Source organism: Bombyx mandarina, chromosome 03 (assembly GCF_030267445.1).
Source record: "Bombyx mandarina strain Sakado chromosome 03, ASM3026744v2".
Classification (NCBI taxonomy): domain Eukaryota; kingdom Metazoa; phylum Arthropoda; class Insecta; order Lepidoptera; family Bombycidae; genus Bombyx; species Bombyx mandarina.
In genome coordinates this window covers 4447986-4468347 of record NC_143210.1, presented here as the reverse complement: position 1 = coordinate 4468347, position 20362 = coordinate 4447986, and the positions used below count along the sequence as shown (strand labels likewise).

The 20362-nt window shown below is 38.6% G+C and overlaps 1 long non-coding RNA gene across 1 annotated transcript in view; it reads right to left on the bottom strand.

Moving 5' to 3' along the window:
* LOC149503261 (uncharacterized) overlaps window positions 1-20362 on the bottom strand; it is a 92088-nt gene that overhangs the window by 2124 nt on the left and 69602 nt on the right. The window lies entirely within an intron of this gene.

The window sequence follows — 20362 nt, the reverse complement described above, 5'->3', positions numbered from 1 at the left end:
GATTAGGGACTTATTTCTACTAGAATAGTAAACAGTCGTGTCGTCGGCGAATAAAGCTAAATGGGTCGGCGGCGACCGGGGAATATCGTTGACGAATAAGCTAAATAGGAGGGGTGAGAGGACAGAGCCTTGCGGGACTCCAGCTGTGAGAGGTCGTGGGGAGGAGCGGGTTCCCTCGACTCGATATCGAAAAGAGCGGTTCGACAAGAAGTCCCGTATGATGAGCACGAGACTATCCGGCACGCCCATGTTGAATAGTTTGAAAATCAAACCATTGTGCCAGACTTTGTCGAACGCTTTTGCGACGTCGAAGAAGAGAGCTCCCGTGTATAACGGTTTTGGTCGATTAAGCCCCACAAGAATGTGCTCCGTGAGGCGGTGCACCTGTTGAACGCATGAGTGATTTGTACGGAATCCGAATTGTTCATCGATGAGAATGCCCTTGGATGAGACGAAGTCTCTGAGGCGTTTGTAGAGCAGACGCTCATACAGTTTGCCTAGAGACATGAGGAGGCTAATCGGGCGGTAGCTCGTCGGATGATTTTTTGGTTTACCGGGTTTATGTATGCCGATAACGTCCGCTTCTTTCCACACCGCGGGAAAGATACAGTTCGCCATAGCGGCATTGAAAATAGATGCCAACATCACGATGAGTTGGACGGGTAGAAGTTTAATAACGCGGTTGGATATACCGTCAGAACCGGGAGCCTTGCGAGGACGTAGGTCTTTGATCAAGTCTTTAACTTCTATCGGGGTGACGGGTGGTAACGCATCCGATGGTGGCAAGGAGGCTCTGCGTTCTACCTCACTGTCTACTAATTCTACATGAACAGGGTCCACGGATTGAGTGCTGGGCGTGCACTGGGTTTGCAATGTATCGGCCAGCAGCTCTGCTTTTTCGTCATCATCGAACGCCGCGAGTTGGCCTGAGGGGCCTACGAGGGGGGGCATAGTTACTACCGTATCCGATTTGAGAGTACGAGCTAAGCGGTAGTAAGACCTTTGGGAGGGCGCGAGTCCTTCTAAGAAATCAGACCATCTGGCATCTCGGACTTCGGCGATGCGAGACTTTACGTCGCGTTGTAGGGCACGCATTCGAATACGATTTTCCGCGGTAGGATACCTGTCGTAGGCGCGTATCGAGGCGTTCTTAGCTCTAAGGAGTTCCCTAATATCATCGGACAATTTGAAGCGGTGAAGGAAGTCCTCCGCTACAACTTGTTTCGATGACCTATCTAATGTCGAGGTGATGTGTGACGTTAAGATGTCTATGGCAAAATCCGCTGTGCCAACCTCACCTAGGTGTTAAGGTGGGGATAAAGAAGAAGAAGTATATATTTAAACATATATAAGTATATTTATCAATCTCTGGTACCCATAACACAGAGAATCCTAAATGGAAGCCGGATGACCGTACGTGAGTTGTTCCCAGTAATAATTATTATTAAAATATCAGCATAACTGATATCGGAACGAATGATTGCTTTGAGTACACTCGTTATTTATGTTGTACAATTGCGAATGTAGCAGTAATAAAAAGTTTTTAGTGTTAATTAAAAGTGTTTTTTTATTATTAACGGCTAAATAAATTCAATTGCGTCATTAGCCGTAAGTGTTTTCTCGTCACTAGTCTAGACAGACATTATAAATCTTGTTTAATTATAATGGTTTAAGACATAATCAATAATAAATAACTTTTTTAAATATCATTCGTCTTCAACTGAAAAACATAATCTAACCCACGATCATACAAAAGTAGGGGCTTTCTTGTTGATCTAAATAACTTAAGTCTTTAGCGACCATGGATGTCACAATGTTATTACGGACACTTACCTGAAGTCCTGCGATCGAAGTCTACATTGAATTGTATAGCTTCAAACGGAAACCTAGAATATCTTCGCGACTGAAATAGACAGGGAGCTTTTAGGCCCCTCAAGCACCGGTCACAGTCCTCGTGGAGCTCGTCGATTACGACGAACAGTAATCGAGGATCATCTCATTAGGTCGCGATTCCGATCCAGTGGTAGATTCTGAGAAGCACCGCTTTTTTTAGGGATAGTGCTAGCAATTCTGTCAATTTGACCCCGTGAGCTCATCTACCCGTTTGGGCGTAGCTGGCATACTACTACTACTTCTGGTAGCCTCTTAGGCTAGATCCACATAGTTTCTAATAAATGGTTCCTAATAATCTGCACCTAATTTCAGTTTACTCTAAAAGCGCTCAAAATATTTAACCGATAAAAAACATAGTCTTCGTAAAAGTGGTCGCCAATGTTTCACTGATAATATCTGATTCGGTCATGAGTCACGCGCTTAACAGAATTGTAATGATTATTGAAAATATCGGTACAGCTAATGCGCTTATCAACGCACACACCGCTAATGATGGCAGAGTGTTGACTCTGCTCCGGCTAATGTGGGCCGTGATAAACCACTCGATCCGGGATTAAGTAATCTGAATTTCTAAACTGAAAAAGAGTGAAATTAATTTTAGCTTTTCATTATTTGACGGCGTTGGTTTCACATCAACCACAAAAAGGAGGAGGATCCTAATTCGACTGTATTTTTTTTAAATATATTGTCTGATATATATATTATTATTTCATAACTTTTTTGTAAGTGAACCGATTTCGACGTTTTTTTATTTCTTTTAAAAGCTGACGCCTTATATGACGGAATAATCGTCGGAATAATTAAGGTCAATAAAAAAAAACACGTTTATTGATTTTTAAATTGTGAAATTTTTTTGGAGTTTACTCCTTTAGAATCGATTTACATATATAGGCCCGGGGTATGAAAATTATGGGGACCAAAATCGTACTAGCATGTCACACGAAATGCGTTATGCGCCTGATTGCGCATGTCACACGAAATGCGTTATCGCAGGTGACGCCGGGCTGCTGCGCCGGCAGTCCGCCACAAAGCCTCGTACTGATCGCGCGTTTCTCTCATTATTGTATTTTCATATATTTGTTAGTCGTTTGTTTTGTGTCTCGTTAATTTGTTAATAATCTGTAGTGTATCGTGTTGTCGTAATATAGAACTATTTCTCGTATTGTTTCGTTTAATTTTTTATATCCAGTAAACTCCAGTCGTGCGTCGGAGCGGACACACACACTTTTTTTTTTTTCTATATTTTTCTCGTAATCGCATGTTCCAAATTTATGGGAAAGATAACAGTCATTCCATTTTCACTGAGATTCTCTGTCTATATCTCAAGGTATGCGGTGGCATTGTAGTCGTGGATGGGTTGCATTGAAACTGGCCCGGCTACGCTAATAAAACCTCAAAAAAAAAAAAAAAAGAAGGAAATAAATCGGCTTACTTATACATACATTTGTGTGCCGATTTAAAATACTGCCGATATAGTTTTTTTACTGGTGGTAGGACCTCTTGTGAGTCCGCGCGGGTAGGTACCACCACCCTGCCTAGTTCAATTTTTTTTTTTTCGGGTAGAGGGCCGAACCTCCTACGAGGTCCCCGCGCAAAAGGGGCGCGCGGGGTATGTGAGACTCAACGATCTGCATGGTGTTGTGAGCAGACCGCGGGCCCAAGGATTTTAGGGCCCACCCACTAAACGACTCCCCTGCACTCTTACACCCGACGTCCGATCCCCTCCGAGGTCAGAACCCGGATGAGGTAGGAGGGCTACCGCGGTCAACACTACAACCAGACGGCGCGGCTCACCCCAAGGACGCCCAGCCGACGGAGCCTTCGAGGCGAATCGAAGGCTCTGAAACGTCGGCCGTCTCGGTACGGCAGCCCGTCGGGCCGCCCAGACGGTGCCGCTGGTGTCCTGGAATACCCCGCTGGACCAGAACCAGCCTGCCGGGTCGGAACGCGATACACCGTCGACCGGTCGCTCTATTCGCTCCACGGCAGCGCGCTAGTGCTGGTAGCGCGCCGCGTGGCCTCACCCCCTCAGGTCGCCCCTTGACCTTCACCGGGGGGAGGCCGCTACCTACAGGGGCCGGGACGTACGGGCGTATTCCCGCCTCCGGCCCCCGGCTCGACGGCGACGGATCGGTGCGGAAAGGGAAGAGCTCTCCCTCTCTCGCTCCGCTGCCTCCTTCTGCTTGCAGATCTTCGACTTCGACCTTCGACTTCTGCGAGTCCACCATCTTGATGGTGGACTCGCAGAAGTCGAGCATCGCCTTCCAGCCCTGCCTAGTTCTGCCGTGAAGCAGTAATGCGTTTCGGTTTAAAGGGTCGGGCAGCCGTTATAACTAAACTTGAGACCTTAGAACTTATATCTCAAGGTGGGTGGCGCATTTACGTTGTAGATGTCCATAGACTCCAGTAACCACTTAACACCAGGTAGGCTGTGAGCTCGTCCGCTCATCTAAGCAATAAAAAAAAAATAAAAAAAAAATTGAAAACTTTCTTTGTTAAGATTTACTTATAATATTTAAGAAGTGAATATAGTTCAAAAATTGAAAAGCACGTAATACGCACACAATGAGCACGAAAATAGTAAAGCGATTTAAAATAATCCATTTTTATCCCTAGAATTCTGGTCTCATTAAATCTGAATATTAAGCCAACTCCAAATTTTCAAGTAAACCAGACTTTTCCAAGTATTGGAAATTTACGGGGAAAGATTCCGTTATATAGACAGATAATGAAACTAATTAAAAGCCAGATAAAAATTGCTCTGAAAAATCGGTGGCAATGTTAAAACGATTAATAGCGTGCTTAATTATTTACTGGTTTATTTATTTACTGGTGGTAGGACCTCTTGTGAGTCCGCGCGGGTGGGTACCACCGTCCTGCCTATTTCTGCCGTGAAGCAGTAATGCGTTTCGGTTTGAAGGGTGGGGCAACCGTTGTAACTATACTGAGATCTTAGAACTTATATCTCAAGGTGGGTGGCGCATTTACGTTGTAGATGTCCATAGACTCCAGTAACCACTTAACACCAGGTGGGCTGTGAGCTCGTCCACCAATATAAGCAATAAAAAAAAAAATTAAATGTACGCTATAAATAAATACATAATTAATAAGATGCATTACGTCCATTTGAAATATAAAAAAAAAAACCTTTTTATTTTGAAACTACAGCAGATTTCAGTAGTACTAAAATGGTGTATTTAGTTACCGAGTATTGAATGTGAACGCCTGAGCGGAACGAATTACTGAGAACCTTTACAATCGTTAAGGATCAACTCGGCTCTCTTTCTAATTCCGGCATCTTATTTATCTTTTATACCCCTCAATGAGCTGATTGATGGAATAGTAATTATTGATAAGATAGTTTACAGATAAGATAATTTACAGATAAAATCAAACCCGCAAAATTATAATTTGCGTAATTACCGGTGGTAGGACCTCTTGTGAGTCCGCGCGGGTAGGTACCACCACCCTGCCTATTTCTACCGTGAAGCAGTAATGCGTTTCGGTTTGAAGGGTGGGGCAGCTGTTGTAACTATACTTGAGACCTTAGAACTTATATCTCAGGATCGTAGAACTATTATCTCAGGGTGGGTGGCGCATTTGTGTTGTTGATGTCTATGGGCTCCAGTAACCACTTAACACCAGGTGGGCTGTGAGCTCGTCCATCCATCTAAGAAATAAAAAAATTAAAAAAACATGTAATCGCATTCATAAGAGATGAATATCTTTTTTTGTTGTATGCGTCGCGCGTCGGTGATCCATTTTACTAAATACTTTGTATAGTTATAGTAAGCAGTTCAGACTATCTTTATAGATTAGTATTCAAATAGTTTTAAATGCGTGCAGCCAGATTTCATTGGCTATTACATAATAGTGTCCTTAGATGCGTAGCTGAAGCACTAAATACAGAAGCTTACAATTTCGAGAGACTATTTTGGACTACTCAACATTTTTTAAATAGGTAAGAAATTATGTTTTACGAAATTTTTAAATTACAGGGGAAAAAAAACAGAATTAAAATTGGCACCCTAGCTAGCTAGGGGCGGTTTCTAACCTTTTCAATCTTGCTAGCCCTGTAAAAGGAAAAACTCTTAGTAAAACTCATTTCACGACCCCCTAAATCAAGTAATCTTGATCTCTCTCATTATTTAAGTATAAACAGACTTTGATGCTTTCCGTGCTATTTATACGGTAAGTTTCCGGAGTAATGCTTTGAAAATTTGTTCAGGATGATCCCCTCATATTTATCTTAATTTCGCACTACCTAACCCTGAAGCAGAGCTGATCCCCATGGCATGGTCTGAGATTTGAAGTCGTCGTCGCCTAAAGGATAAGACGTTCGGTGCATTCGTATCTAACGATGCAACGATATTCGAATCCCGTAAGGCGGGTACCAATTTTTCTAATGAAATTTTTTAACAAATGTTCACGATTGTCTTCCACGGTGAAGGAATAGCAACGTGTAATAAAAATTAAACCAACATAATTATAATTTGCGTAATTACTAGTGGTAGGACCTCTTGTGAGTCCGCACGGGTACGTATGCCGCCAATCTGGTACAGTGTATGGTGGGTGATGTGCGTGAAGTGGGTGAAAGGCAATGGGAAGTCCGTAATTAAGTTTCGTCGCTTCCACTTATTTACACAATAGTTATTACGAAACACACACACAATTAATCTGAGCTCGAAAGGGTAATTCAGAAATATTAGAAATAGTAGAAATTTCGTTTTACTGGTGGTAGGACCTCTTATGAGTCCGCGCGGGTGGGTACCACCACCTTGCCTATTTCTGCCGTGAAGCAGTAATGCGTTTCGGTTTGAAGGGTGGGGCAACCGTTGTAACTATACTGAGACCTTAGAACTTGTATCTCAAGATGGGTGGCGCATTTACGTTGTAGATGTCTATGGGCTCCAGTACAGTAACCACTTAATACCAGGTGGGCTGTAAACTCGTCCACAAAAAAAACCTAAGGTGGAACACTTATAGTGTAGTTTCAAAATAAAGGTCCTCCAACTTTTTCTGAATGAATTGGCGGAAAAATTTAAAAATTTGACGCGTAATCTAATGCGTTCGTATTATTCTATGCAATATGCTTTATTCTTATTTTTTTTTCTTAATCTCTAATAAATATGTTAAATAAAGTAATACCATAAAAGCATAACCAGGCGTTACGTGCTGCGTGTAAACTCTGACTAAAGTCAGCGCGTTCCACCAGCCGCTATGCGTTGTCAACGAAGTATGGACCTGACGTCACAACAAATTGTTTTTCGGTGCGTGCGTTTGATGCGGTAGGATAATGCGCAACCACGACCGCTCTGACAAGAGCGTCCGACTAAGAAGAAGAAGAGAATGCCCATCGACACGACTGTACTTTGTGTCGGTATTAAATGTAAATGTGTGTGCGTATGTAAATGTGCAAATGTCTATGTGTGAGTAGCCCACACTAGTATAAAGTGATCACCGACCCTGAAATATATGTCTCGAGGGAGACGAAATTAATGTTGTGTGATTTATATTGTCATTGTTCACCCGCTTACAGTAATAAAAAATCACAATCGGCCTACGTCACAACGTGTGCAAATATACAGTTAACAAATTAACATTTACACAGAACATAAACAAAACAAACAAAAATCAGCAAACATGTACTGAAATATGTTCAAATAATTTAACCCTTAAACTAAGTGCGTAGTCTAAACAAACCCGAATGGTCCTAAATAACTAGTCTTACAGCTCTCTCGCCTGTTTCTTGTTCAACAAAGACAGACAAAATCGTGCATTTAGAAGCATAAATTGTATCCGGGTACTTTTACGAGATTTGAAACAAAGCAAATAATTTATTGCTACGAATAGACATGATTTTTGGAATACGATTTTGGTGCTCTTTGTTGTAAAACTTGACTGTACAGTTTTTTTTTTTTTTCAATTATTTAAACTGGGATGGTATGGTTGTTGTTCAATATCGAGGGTAGATGGACTTTTTTTGTAAGGGGAAATCTATTCAAGATACTTACTCTGTGTGAATTTTTCAAACTGTTGCCTGACGTAATGGATAACTTCAATGATTACACGGACATAAAGCGTGCACACTTTAAAAACAAACACTAAACCTGACTGATCAATATTGAGACTAATCACCAAAAAAACTCTAAAGAGATATGAACCCAATGACTTATTCTTCCCAATCATCCCTAGGTGAGATTTTTTGCCACTAGTGAAGATTACTGTTAAAATAGCTGATCCGAACCGTGAAATCTTAAAACTAGAAACTAATGAACTAAATAACTCAAACCTAGCAAATTTTAAATACTATAAAACTGCGAATTAGAATTAGTCTATGGGCTCCTATAACCACTTAACACCCGAAGAGTCATCCATCTAAGCAAAAATAAATAAATAGGAATACATACTTGAACTTACGAGGTGAGCTTAAAAGCTTTTCATGATGTAGGTATCAGTTAGTTAACGCACAGTGTGATCGCTACAAGTGGAAGTTACGTAATGTTAGCGATTGTTGTTGGGTCACAGCTGGAACATGATAATTTTTTTGTAGTTTTGCCTTTTGCAGATGTGCATACAACCCACCTGTGTGCTTAGTTCGAGTTTTTTAACGTTCTCGATAGCGTAAAAGTTAACTCAAATTTGGATGCAGTTGGGACAGCGTTCCTAGCGGCAAACGTTCCAACTCCATACAAATTTGAGTTAACTTTTACGCTATCGAAAACGTTAAAAATTCACACTAAGCATACTGATCTTGAGTAGTTACCGTCACTCACGACATTAGCTATGCCAGGAATAGAGTGAAGCTTCTGCCCACCGCTAAATCATCTCCTCAAACCTCACCAGCCCCACTCTTCACAGGCAATACTGCAGAAATATGTAGGGTGGTGATACCTACCTGATTTCCATGAAATTTAAAACATTTCACTATTTAAATTACTGCGAATCTTCGGCATTTTTGTTTCTTTTAAGTAAGATAAGTAAGTAGTTGAAAGCAAAGTTCTTGTTGGTAACCTATAACCATCATAAAAATAAACCTAATAGCATTTACAAAGTCTAAGAATTAAGACTATGACTAAGAAAATTATTTACGAACGCTTAACGCGGAGGTCAAAATGTATGAAGATGTTATTAAACCCACAATAAAGTGTTCTTAAGACTGGAAAAACATTACCTCTAATGATTGGCTGTAATCTGAGTACCCCTTCAAATTATCCTTGTGTTTCTAGCTCGTCTTGTCTTTTGTTGGGACTTCCTTTTTAGATTTATTCGTTTTTTTTATCGTAACGTTTGAAGATTTATACTAATAAATTATACATTTTGGCATATTTTTTTAACATTAACAGTATAGTATCTACACTGGATTTTTTCTGTACCTACTCGGCGGTAGCCTAAGGGGCTACGCCCGGACTATCTACGTATAAATAGGTAAAGACGAAACACAGTTAATTAAATTAATTCAAATTCAAATTCAAATTCAAATTCAAAATCATTTATTTCAACTTAGATGTCAGTATGACACACTTGTTGAATGTCAAAATACAAATAACAATGTTAACTCTACCACCGGTTCCAAAAAAAAGCCACAGTCCTGAGAAGAACCGGCGAAACAAACTCAGCGGGCTTTTTTTTTTGTTTTTTCTCAAATATTTTCTTTTTTTTTAAATAAATAGAAATATTCACAATAAAAGAAAAAACAAGTCAAAAAAATACAATTAAAAAAATAATAATAATAATGAAAAATGAAAAGGCCAGGAGCGAGCGCCTCATTCCCACGTAGTGCCATCTAGTAAATAATCCTTAACTTTATAATACGCCTTGTTGCACAAACGTTCCTTAACAGTTTTCTTAAATCTATGAACAGGTAGTAGTTGAACGTTTAGTGGGATCTTGTTGAAAAGCTGTACACCCAGCCCCCTAAAAGAGTTGCTTATTTTCTTAATTCGAGCCGCCGGCAACGCAAGCCTATGTTTGTTCCTAGTGTTCACATTGTGCAAATCGCAGACTCTGGGGAATTCTTCAATGTTTTTACGCACGTACAATAAATTTTCAAAAATGTATTGGGACGCTAAAGTTAGAATTTTGATTTCCTTAAACTTGTCCCTCAAGGATTCCCTCGGGTGCATATTATAAATAGCACGAATAGCCCTCTTCTGCAGGATGAAAATCGTTTCGACATCGCCAGCATTGCCCCATAGCAAAATTCCATAGGACATAACACTATGAAAATAACTAAAATAAACCAGGCGTGCCGTATCTTCATTAATATACATTCGTATTTTTTTAACCGCAAACGCTGCAGAACTAAGCCTACTCGCTAACTTGCATATGTGAGGACCCCACTGCAGCTTGGAATCAACTGTTATACCAAGAAAAACTGTCGAATCCACAAGCTCCAGTGTCTCTCCACTTACAGTAATATTAGTGTCAACTTGTCTAACATTAGGTGTGGTAAATTTTATACATTTTGTTTTTTTGTTATTTAATAACAGATTATTAACACTAAACCAATGTACCACGCGCGAGATAGCATCATTCACATCGTCATAATCTTCCAAATGTCGTTTAATTTTAAACAATAATGATGTATCATCAGCGAATAATACGACCTCGTGACGGGTTTCAATAAACTTAGGTAAATCATTGATATATACAAGAAATAGGAAGGGACCCAATATGGAACCCTGAGGAACACCCATATTAAGTAAGACACCGGAAGATCTGGTTCCTTTAACGTCTACCTTTTGGATTCTTCCGGATAAATAAGATTTAATAAGTTCTAATGAAACGCCCCTAATACCATAATGGTGTAATTTCCTCAACAATGTATTATGCTCAACACAATCAAAAGCTTTAGATAAGTCGCAGAAAACCCCAAGGGCATTATGCGACTCTTCCCAAGCCTGAAAAATATTTTTAATGAGATCTACACCTGCATCAATAGTTGACCGACCTCTAGTGAATCCATATTGTTTGTTATGAAGCAGGTTATTGGAATTGAAGTGGTTCAAAAGTTGTTCCAGAATAATTTTTTCAAAAATTTTACTCAATGTAGGTAGCACTGAAATGGGCCTAAAGTTAGAGGGGTCAAAAGTACTACCAGATTTAAATAAAGGTATTATTTTACTATATTTCATTAGATCAGGAAACACACCACCATCAATACAGTAATTCAATATTGTAGCAAGGTAAGGTGCAATTATATCAATAATGGATTTTATAACATTAATTGAAATTCCCCATAAATCACCACTTTTCTTAATATTAATGAGCTTGAAATTATCAATTATGTCCTTTATATCAATATTTGTGAACTTAAACTTAACACTGCATTTATCAACATGATTTTGCAGTAATGATTCGGCGACGGTTGGAGATGAAATTAAAGATTTTGTGGTAGAAGCTGGGATATCAGCAAAGTAGTGCTCAAAGGCACTGGCCACTTCTTGATGAGAAGTTATTATTCGATTATTGATTTTTAAAGTTAATTCAGCATTGCTGTTTCTGACATTCCCAGTCTCCCTATTAATGATATTCCAAGTCATTTTAATTTTGTCAGGTGCATTTTTTATAAGATTGCCTAAGTGCAATGACTTGGCCAATGTACAGACTTTTTTAAACAGCTTGGAATATTGAGAGACATACTCATGAAATGACTTATTATGATTATATGATTTTTCATGATAGAGATCGTATAATCTCTGCCTACTTTTGTGAATTCCAACAGTCGCCCATTCATTGAATGATCTTTTATTATGTAAGATCAGAGTTTTAGAAGTAAAGATGGCACTAAATTCAGAATTAATAACATTAAATAAATCCATGTAATGAACATTAGGATCTTTACTATAACAAACATTCGGAATTTTTGCCAAAACTTTACCTCTAAGCTTCTCCAAACGTCTAATATTAATATGAACAAACGGTAGCTTTCTTGTACTATTAACATCTGAAACAGATTTAATTTTAAAAGATAAGAATTGTCCATTGTGGTCTGAACTTAAATGATTAATAATGCATTTATGTAAAGGTTTTACATTTGTGAAAATATTATCTATACAGGTTGCCGATGTGCTAGTTATTCTTGTGGGCTCTGAAAATAGATTGCTAAGGTTATATGATTTTAACAATGTTCTGAGTCTAATAGTGGCATTTGTATTTTCTAATAAATTTATATTAAAATCACCACAAATAAAAACATGTTTATTAGAAACAGAAAGCTTTAATAAAACACGTTCCATTATATTTTCAAAAAAATCATATAACGAATTCGGGGGCCTGTACACACTTACAACAATGAATCGCTCAAGCTCTACACAGGCCATTTCAATAATCCGTTCCACAGAGAGGCTCACAATGTCTCTACGTTCCTTACATTTATAATCTTTATTAACAATGATCAGTGAGCCACCTCGTATAGCATTCTCTCTGCAGAAGGAACTTACAACCTGGTGATTTTTAAAATTACAATTTAATTCATATTTTTTAAGCCAATGTTCAGTAACACATAGAACATTGACTTTATTATAATCTAGGAACAAATCAATTTCAAGTTCTTTACCCATCAAACCTTGTAAGTTCTGATGCACCAGGTTGATCACAGTTGTTTTCAAAGAAATATTATTTGTTGATGGGCTGTGTCCAAATAAATCATATTTACTGCAAGAGGTAAACTCTGTTGTCTTAGTAATTAATTTAAATTACTTGGAACGGATTCCAAATTAATAGATGTCATATTTTTTTTCTGCTCAAAAGAAGCAGTAGGTTGATTAGCCAAATTCATGGCTAGATAAATGTGTAAAAAATAATGTAGCGAGTTTGCTACTTGTCTAAAATTGTAGCTACCTAAATAGAATTTGTTAGGTTTTGTCATAATAATACATTTATTCTTTATCATGCAATTAATGTCAATAGTATAAAATATATTTTCTGATTGTGTCATGACATAATAATTATTAACATTAGAAATTGTCTGCATGAAATCATTAATGCAATGTCTGATTTTATTTTCTGCTGGCATACTCTGAATAAATGGAAATGCAAACATGATGATCTTTTTCACCTGTAGTGTTAATAATTGATTTATTTGATATTTTATATCTCTTATATCTGCATTTCCCCTTCTCCCAATCATTATGATTATTGTTGTGTTAGGGCAATGAGTCACATTTAAAATTTTATTGAGTATGTGGGTACATGAAGCCCCAGGCATACAATAATTTATGACAGATTGTCCCAAACACAGATCATTCAGCGCTACACCCATATTTTTCCCTAGTTCATCACTGAATATTTTAATAATGTTTTTAGTAAGCGCAGGTTTCATTATATTGTTTACAACGGACTTAGAGGTAGAACTAGAAAATTGATTTTGACTATTGGAACAGTCTGGTACTGGAGAACCTGATATAGAGCAGTGGCATTTACAATTAGCATATTGTAATGTCAGAGATTCAAATCGCTCTTTATTATTATTACACAAATCTAGCAGGTTATCCATCACCGATATATGTTCACATATGTCTTTTTGAGCATATTCATAATTTTTAGTTACATTGTCCAAATCAGTTTTCAACGAATTTATTTGTGAAGTTAACTTTTCTATTTCTAACTCATGATTGTGATGAACATGTTGTAATTCTTCAAGTGAAGTATTTAGTTTTGTACGCAGTGCATTTCGGTCTTTGCATATAGTTTTTATATAATTAATAGATTTTCTAGTTTTTAAAAGTTGCTCCGTATTATTTATAAACTTATTTAACTTAGAATATCTCTTATACTTTTTCTTACTAAGAACTAATCGAGAGGAATGTGTACTATCGGAGTCACCACCAGTCAAATCTATTGTAGAATAATCTGTTTATTAATCATTTTTTTTGTTTGTTGACCTACTAAGCTCTTTACGAATTTCAGTGTTATCATTAGAAAATATTAAATAATTTTATAGTGCATATTTACAAAAGAAATGTCAGTTAATAAATAAAAATGAAATTTAACACATAAAATGAAGCTAAATCTTGACTAGTAGTAACTAATGTGAACTCTACTTATTATAGTAATCCTTTTTCACCACACTCGAATTCAGTGACTTGATCAATCAATCATGAGAGTGTGAGATATGAAAGGCTTGACCTAACCCCTCTTGTACATACAAACATATCTGAATATACAAAGTACCTCTCAATCTTTACAATGTCGCATAACTGCGACTTAGCTTAGTTCCGAAAGCCACAAGTGAAAAAATGAAAAACATTAAACTAGCTTCTGTTTAGTATATTTGTAGAGTGTTGTCTTTTAACAATAAATTAGCTAATGTAAAAACCCAAGTGTACAATAGGAAGAAGCTGGTGGTAGGACCTCTTGTAAGTCCGCACTGATAGGCACCACTACCCCGCCTGTTTCTGCCGTGAAGCAGTAATGCGTTTCGATTTGAAGGGTGGGGCTACCGTACTGAGACCTTACAACTCATAACTCAAGGTGAGTGGCGGCATTTACGTCGTAGGTGTCTATGAGCTCCAGTAACCACTTAACACCAGGTGAGCTGTACCCCCAGCTCTGACGGTGCTCAAGGCCCGGTCTGGGATTTGGCTTTCGGTGTTCTGGCGGATCGGTTTGTGTGACTTTTCGAAGCCTGCTTCCAGTCGGACGATGTTCGACGCAGGGGAAGACGGGCAGACTCGTTCTACTAAGGAAAGATGGACACTGCCATATTGTATTGCTTGACGAGGCCGAAAACTAGTGGAGCGTGTCGTCGCCGCCCTATTCGTCGAGTACCTGACCCGATCCCGACCCGGTTCCAACCCATCGGCGGAACAGGAGGACTTCAGAGTGGGCCGCTCTACCATCGATACGATCATACCCGTGCGTGCACTCTCTGACGAAGCTGTAACTTTAGCCATGTCAACGCTTTCAACAATTAGCCCTGGTCAGTGATCGCAAAGGCGCTCGACTATCATGGCGTCCCCACGTCCGCCGCCAACTGATCGGGTCCTATCTAGCATAGTTCGGTCGTATGTGGTGCTCAACTCTCCGGTCGACCGCGAAGTTCCACAGGAGTCGGTACTTGGCCCTGTCCTGTGGGATATTGGCCACGACTAGGTTTTGCGAAGTACCTTGTATAACCCATTCCCGGGCCCACGCACTGTGTGGTAGTTGTTGTTTATGAGTTGTTTGGTGAATAATTGGTGAAAATTTTACTTGAACCCGCGGTCTGCTCCCATCATCTGCATCCCTAGGCGTGGGTACCTCATTCGAGGTGCGGTTCGAAAAAAAAGAAGGTGTAATTACAATGACACGGAAAACTACCGAACTGCCCTTCATGACTTCATCATTTTTGTTAAGGACTTACAAGGACTTACTTCACTAACTTACTGTTATATTGATTCACTTATACGATTAAATATACCGCTTATTTTACGAATCAGACAGTTATGCAATTCACATTCTAATTACTGTGGAGTCTTTGAGGCATAATTTAAATTAAAAATAGTTTCTCACTTTTTGCCTCATTTATTAAACTTTTATTATAACACAGATAACTAAAGAAAACTTGTGGATGTTTATAGGAACTTCGCTATACATAAAATTATTCTGAAAAGGCAACAAACGACCCCTTTTGTCAGCCCTTCCTTCCGCTGAAATAAGGGTCGCGGGATTTTATCGTACACGCGTTTAAAATAACTGAACCAATGTTAATACATTCAACAAATTATCTCTACTATGCTCTTTTATCAAAATTGTTTAATATTTTTTTTTCCTACCTATGCTGATAGCCTTGAGAGGCTATTTCAGCTTCACCCTAACGTTTGTAGGTGAGCTCGCGGGGCTCAACCGGAGAGTTGCTAGCACTGACCCTAGCAAGAGCAGTGCTTCGCAGAATCTACCACCGGATCGGAAACGCGACCCACTGAGAAGATCCGGCGAGAAACTCAGTGGGCTGTGTCTATGGGTTAGTTCGCTCGTCGAGCCCTTCGTCGTAAGCGACGGGTTCGACGAGGACGGTGACCGGTGCTTGTGGTGCCTAAAAGCACCGTTAATGGATCAGGAGGATCCGTAATGACGTGCTTTGGGCGACGTCGACGGTTTACCATTCGGTCTACTGGGTCGGGTATGTAATTTCCAGCGGCTACGATGAGAGGGTTCTCATGTCGTGCCGCCTTCTCAAAATGGCGCAGCGATGCCGACTGTAGATACTTACTAAATGAGTCGAGCTCCAGGTCATCGTGGAGATCCACATTCCTAAGGAACTATGGCGCTCCGACGGCTATCCTGCAGAATCGTGATTGAATAACCTGAAGGGGTTTCAAGTGGGTGCGGGCTGAGTGAGCGAACACTACGCTTGCATACGTCATGACGGGGCGTATACAAGTTTTGTAGAGAGTTACCTTATTGCGGAGGGACAGTTTGCTTCGACTACAAAGCATTGGATAGAGTCGTCGAGTTTAATATCGCGTTATTCGTTTTATTTTTACCAAAAATCCTTCGAAAGCAGAGAAGCCAACAAGCAGTATATCTGATTAAGAGAGAGAGAGAGAGAGAAACTTTTTTGCACACTTTATTGCACACCAAAAACACAATTTACATTCAAAAACAATAAAAAAAAAAGCAGAGAGACATTAACGTCATCTGAAATATTAGGAAATATCTTTAAAACATTAGGTAGACTGAAAGATATATTCGTTTAAATAAATTTAACAGAAACAAATAAAAGCGTATTAACTAATTCCGATAGATCGTGCACAAATTAATTAGTAGTCACAAAGAAACTCACGAATTCGACCTGAACCTTATTAGTTAGTATGTTAGTTAACTATTGAGCATCGTCACGGTCGGATAGATCATTAATCATCGTCTTCCAATACGAGCCAAATATTGGATAGCAATGAGTAAGAGCACTCAAACGTTTGAAGGTTTAGCCAAAGGTAAACTTTGTAAAATTAATAGCTAAAAGCGATTTACTTTACCATACTTTACCATAATGCATGTAGACGCTGGTCATATCAAAGAGAATTATAATTGCTTACACGCAACTGACACAGCGTTTTTTTATTGCATTAATTCTTCTTCTTCTTTGTCGTTTCCTCATTACTGAGGGTCGTGATCACCTTGGTCCAGTTTTTGCACTAGCTTCCTCCAATGTTGCCTGCATTCGGCCTGCTTAATGGCTAATTAATGGGTGAACAAATTACGGTCCATCAGGTATTAAATGGTTATCGGAGATCACAGACAGCACAACATTAAATGCTGCCACCTACCTTGAGACTTGAGTTCCTTGTCTCAATTGATCTCAATTTAATTTTTATTACACTAAGTCACTCTTTACCGTGGAATTGGTTCGTAAACATCTCTTTAGTACATATTTACGTACGTAGTACTCGTTATCAGTACGTCAGGCGTCTGATCCTTTACGCCGCAGCGACTTTCGCACCAGCCAAACTGGATTAAGAACCACCAGTAATTAAGCTTTAAATCACAAACTAAATTTCAAGAATTTAAACTGAATTAAAACAAATGAAACAAATAATTACATTCTTAATGTGTCTTTTAAACTTTATAAATTGATTAACAATTAATAAACTAGATAAATTATCTAATCTTAATACTAGTTTAAATAATATGATGTTATCGACTAACTAAACTTAAATAAAAATCAATAGTGGGATGTTCAAATTTCTTTGACAAGCCTCGTCCAAAATGTGCCGTAAAAAAAAATCCGCGGAAAAGATTCCCTTATTATTGATCTATTTTGATTAATTTAGCTTCAAGCAAACAGCATTTCTAAAAGTTCGCTCAACCATATGAACTATAACTTATATTAGTCTAGGCATTATGTATTCTAATCCAATTATCCCTTACTCGGGACAATGTCTGGCATTCTGAAGAGAATTCAGCCGCCACTCGACCAAAATTTACGCCATCTCAAGCAGCTAAGTAAGTGAGTAACGTTCGCAGCAAAAGCGAAAATTGTGGTCATAATTTTAGATATATACCTATCTCGGTCCAACATATTACGAATACAAAGAGAGCGAAAGAGAATAATGTTTTCTAAAATTCATTCTAAATTCGTTAGCCTCGAGTTAAAGCTTTTAACCCCAATGCGAACTAAGTGAACGTTACTGTTATTATCTGAATAGTCAATCTAAGTGCTTCAAATCGTCTAGAGCAATCAAGACTTAATCGTATTTCGTTCTGTTTGGACAGTTACGAGAAATATAACAGACTAGCGACCCGCCCTCGCTTCGCTTCGGAAACATTAAAACACACATGAAACCAAAAAAATAAAATAAATTTTTTTTTAAAAAAAGTTGCCTATGTTCATCAGGGACAATGTCGGCTTCTAATGGAAAAAGAATTTTTCAAATCGGTCCAGTAGTTTCGGAGCCTATTCGAAACAAACAAACAAACAAATCTTTCCTCTTTATAATATTAGTATAGCCTCCATATACCATATACCATCCATCCAATTGCAATGCATTTATTTTTTTACCCGGCTAATTTAGAACGGCGGAATCCCGTGTTCGAATCCCGCCGACAGGTACCAATTTTTTCAATGAAACACGTACTTGACAAATATTCATGATTGACTCCCACGGTGAAGGAATAACATCGGGTAATAAAAAAAATGAAACCCGCAAAATTATAATTTGTGTAATTACTGGTGGTAGCACGTTTTGTGAGTCCGTACGGGTAGGTACCCACCAATGCATTTAATCTTGCCGCGAAGCAGTAAAGCGTTTCGATGTGAAAGGCGGAGCAGCTGTTGTACTGTTAAAAGTGAGATCTTAGAACTCATGTCTCGAGGTGTGTGGCGGAATTTACGTTGTAGATGTCTATGAGCTCCGGTAACCACTTAACACCAGGTGGGCCGTGAGTTCGTCCACCCATGTAAGCAATAAAAAAAGTTGTAAATCATGCCCCGAGATCAATCATCATAGGGTCTAAAGTCTAAGTCTGAACGGCTGTCTCACCCTTCAAGTCAGAACGCATGCCTGATTCACGGCAGAAACAAACAGGGTAGTTTTACAATATGTTCTAACGCCAGTATTTATGTAATTTATAATCTTTGCAAGTTTCATTCTTACATACACGATGCTCTTGCTTCGTCGTGTCATTCTTGAAGCTGATGTAGTGCGTATTTTATTTGGAAACCGATTGAGGGATTTGAACACCTGCATAGTCGCAAACTCGATACTAGTGCAGTAGACGTCTTATCCTTAGATGAAGACTGACGTCACTAGACATGCCGCCATTTTCTAAAACAGCACGAAGCCCATGATTGTTTCGCAGCAGAAAAAGAAATGATGGTAGCCACTAGCAAAGATGTGCGAACGAAATACGGTTGTGAATAGGTAGATGGTCAGCGGCCTGGCTCTGCCCCTGGTATTGCTGAAGTCCATGAGCGACGATAACCATTCATCATCAGGTGGGCCATATACTCGTCTGCCTACAAGAGCAATAAAAAAAAAGATGTGTGGTGTCGTGGGATACCGGATAGGAACGAAGTTCCTTATTATAAAAAATATTAATTTAAAGTTTTATTCGAGATATAAAGAAAATAAAACTGGAGGTTTCGCAACAACCCACGGTCATTCAGTAACGTCCGAACTTATTGTGGTACACTTCATTCACGGTTGTTTGCATAAGAATTACTGTATTGCGCAAACGAACGATCTGAGAACGTGGTCAATGAATGATAAAAAAATATGTTATTTTTTGTACATTATTACAAAGTTAAGTCGTACACTGTGTGCATTACTAATAAAAATCTTACGTTACGGACGTTTTTTCCCGGTTAGGCTACACCTCCTCATCGTCCCATAAGGAACTTCGTTCCAAAAAGAATAGTCGAGAAATCGCTTTCTAACTCGAAAGATTGCCGCCTACCCTATTTCGACCTAGCAATGATGCATCCATTTTCTCGGAATCGCTTTGTTACTACTTACTTACGCATCAACGCTTCGAGGCCAGAATCTTCGTATTAATATACCAAACTTCGACACTAGGGCGAAATTCAATAACAGCTTTCCAGCTGAATAATACAGTCGAGCACATAAATCGTAACAAAGTTTGTCTTACTTGCACGTTAAGCAATTGCATCGGAACGAAAATCTATAATTAATGTATTTATTCAAAGCGTATGTAAGCCTTCAAATATTATTATTATTAAATAAGTTCAAAATTTGAAAAACTCGAAGAACTTTCTAGACTATAAACATAAACACACCTAGTTTTAACAATAACATTTTGTAAATAAAGTTAAAATAAACGTGTTTTATGCTTACAGAAAGGTAAATAGAGTCCGGAATAGAGCGCCTTTTTTCCCGAACAGTTTTGAATTTTGATCCTCCAAAAAGTCCACTGAAAATTTTTCAGTAAATAACCACCATTTTACTGAGATTATATTTCATCCCATATCATCTCATCTCATTTTATTTAATTTCATCCCAGTTAATTAATGTATCAAATTAAT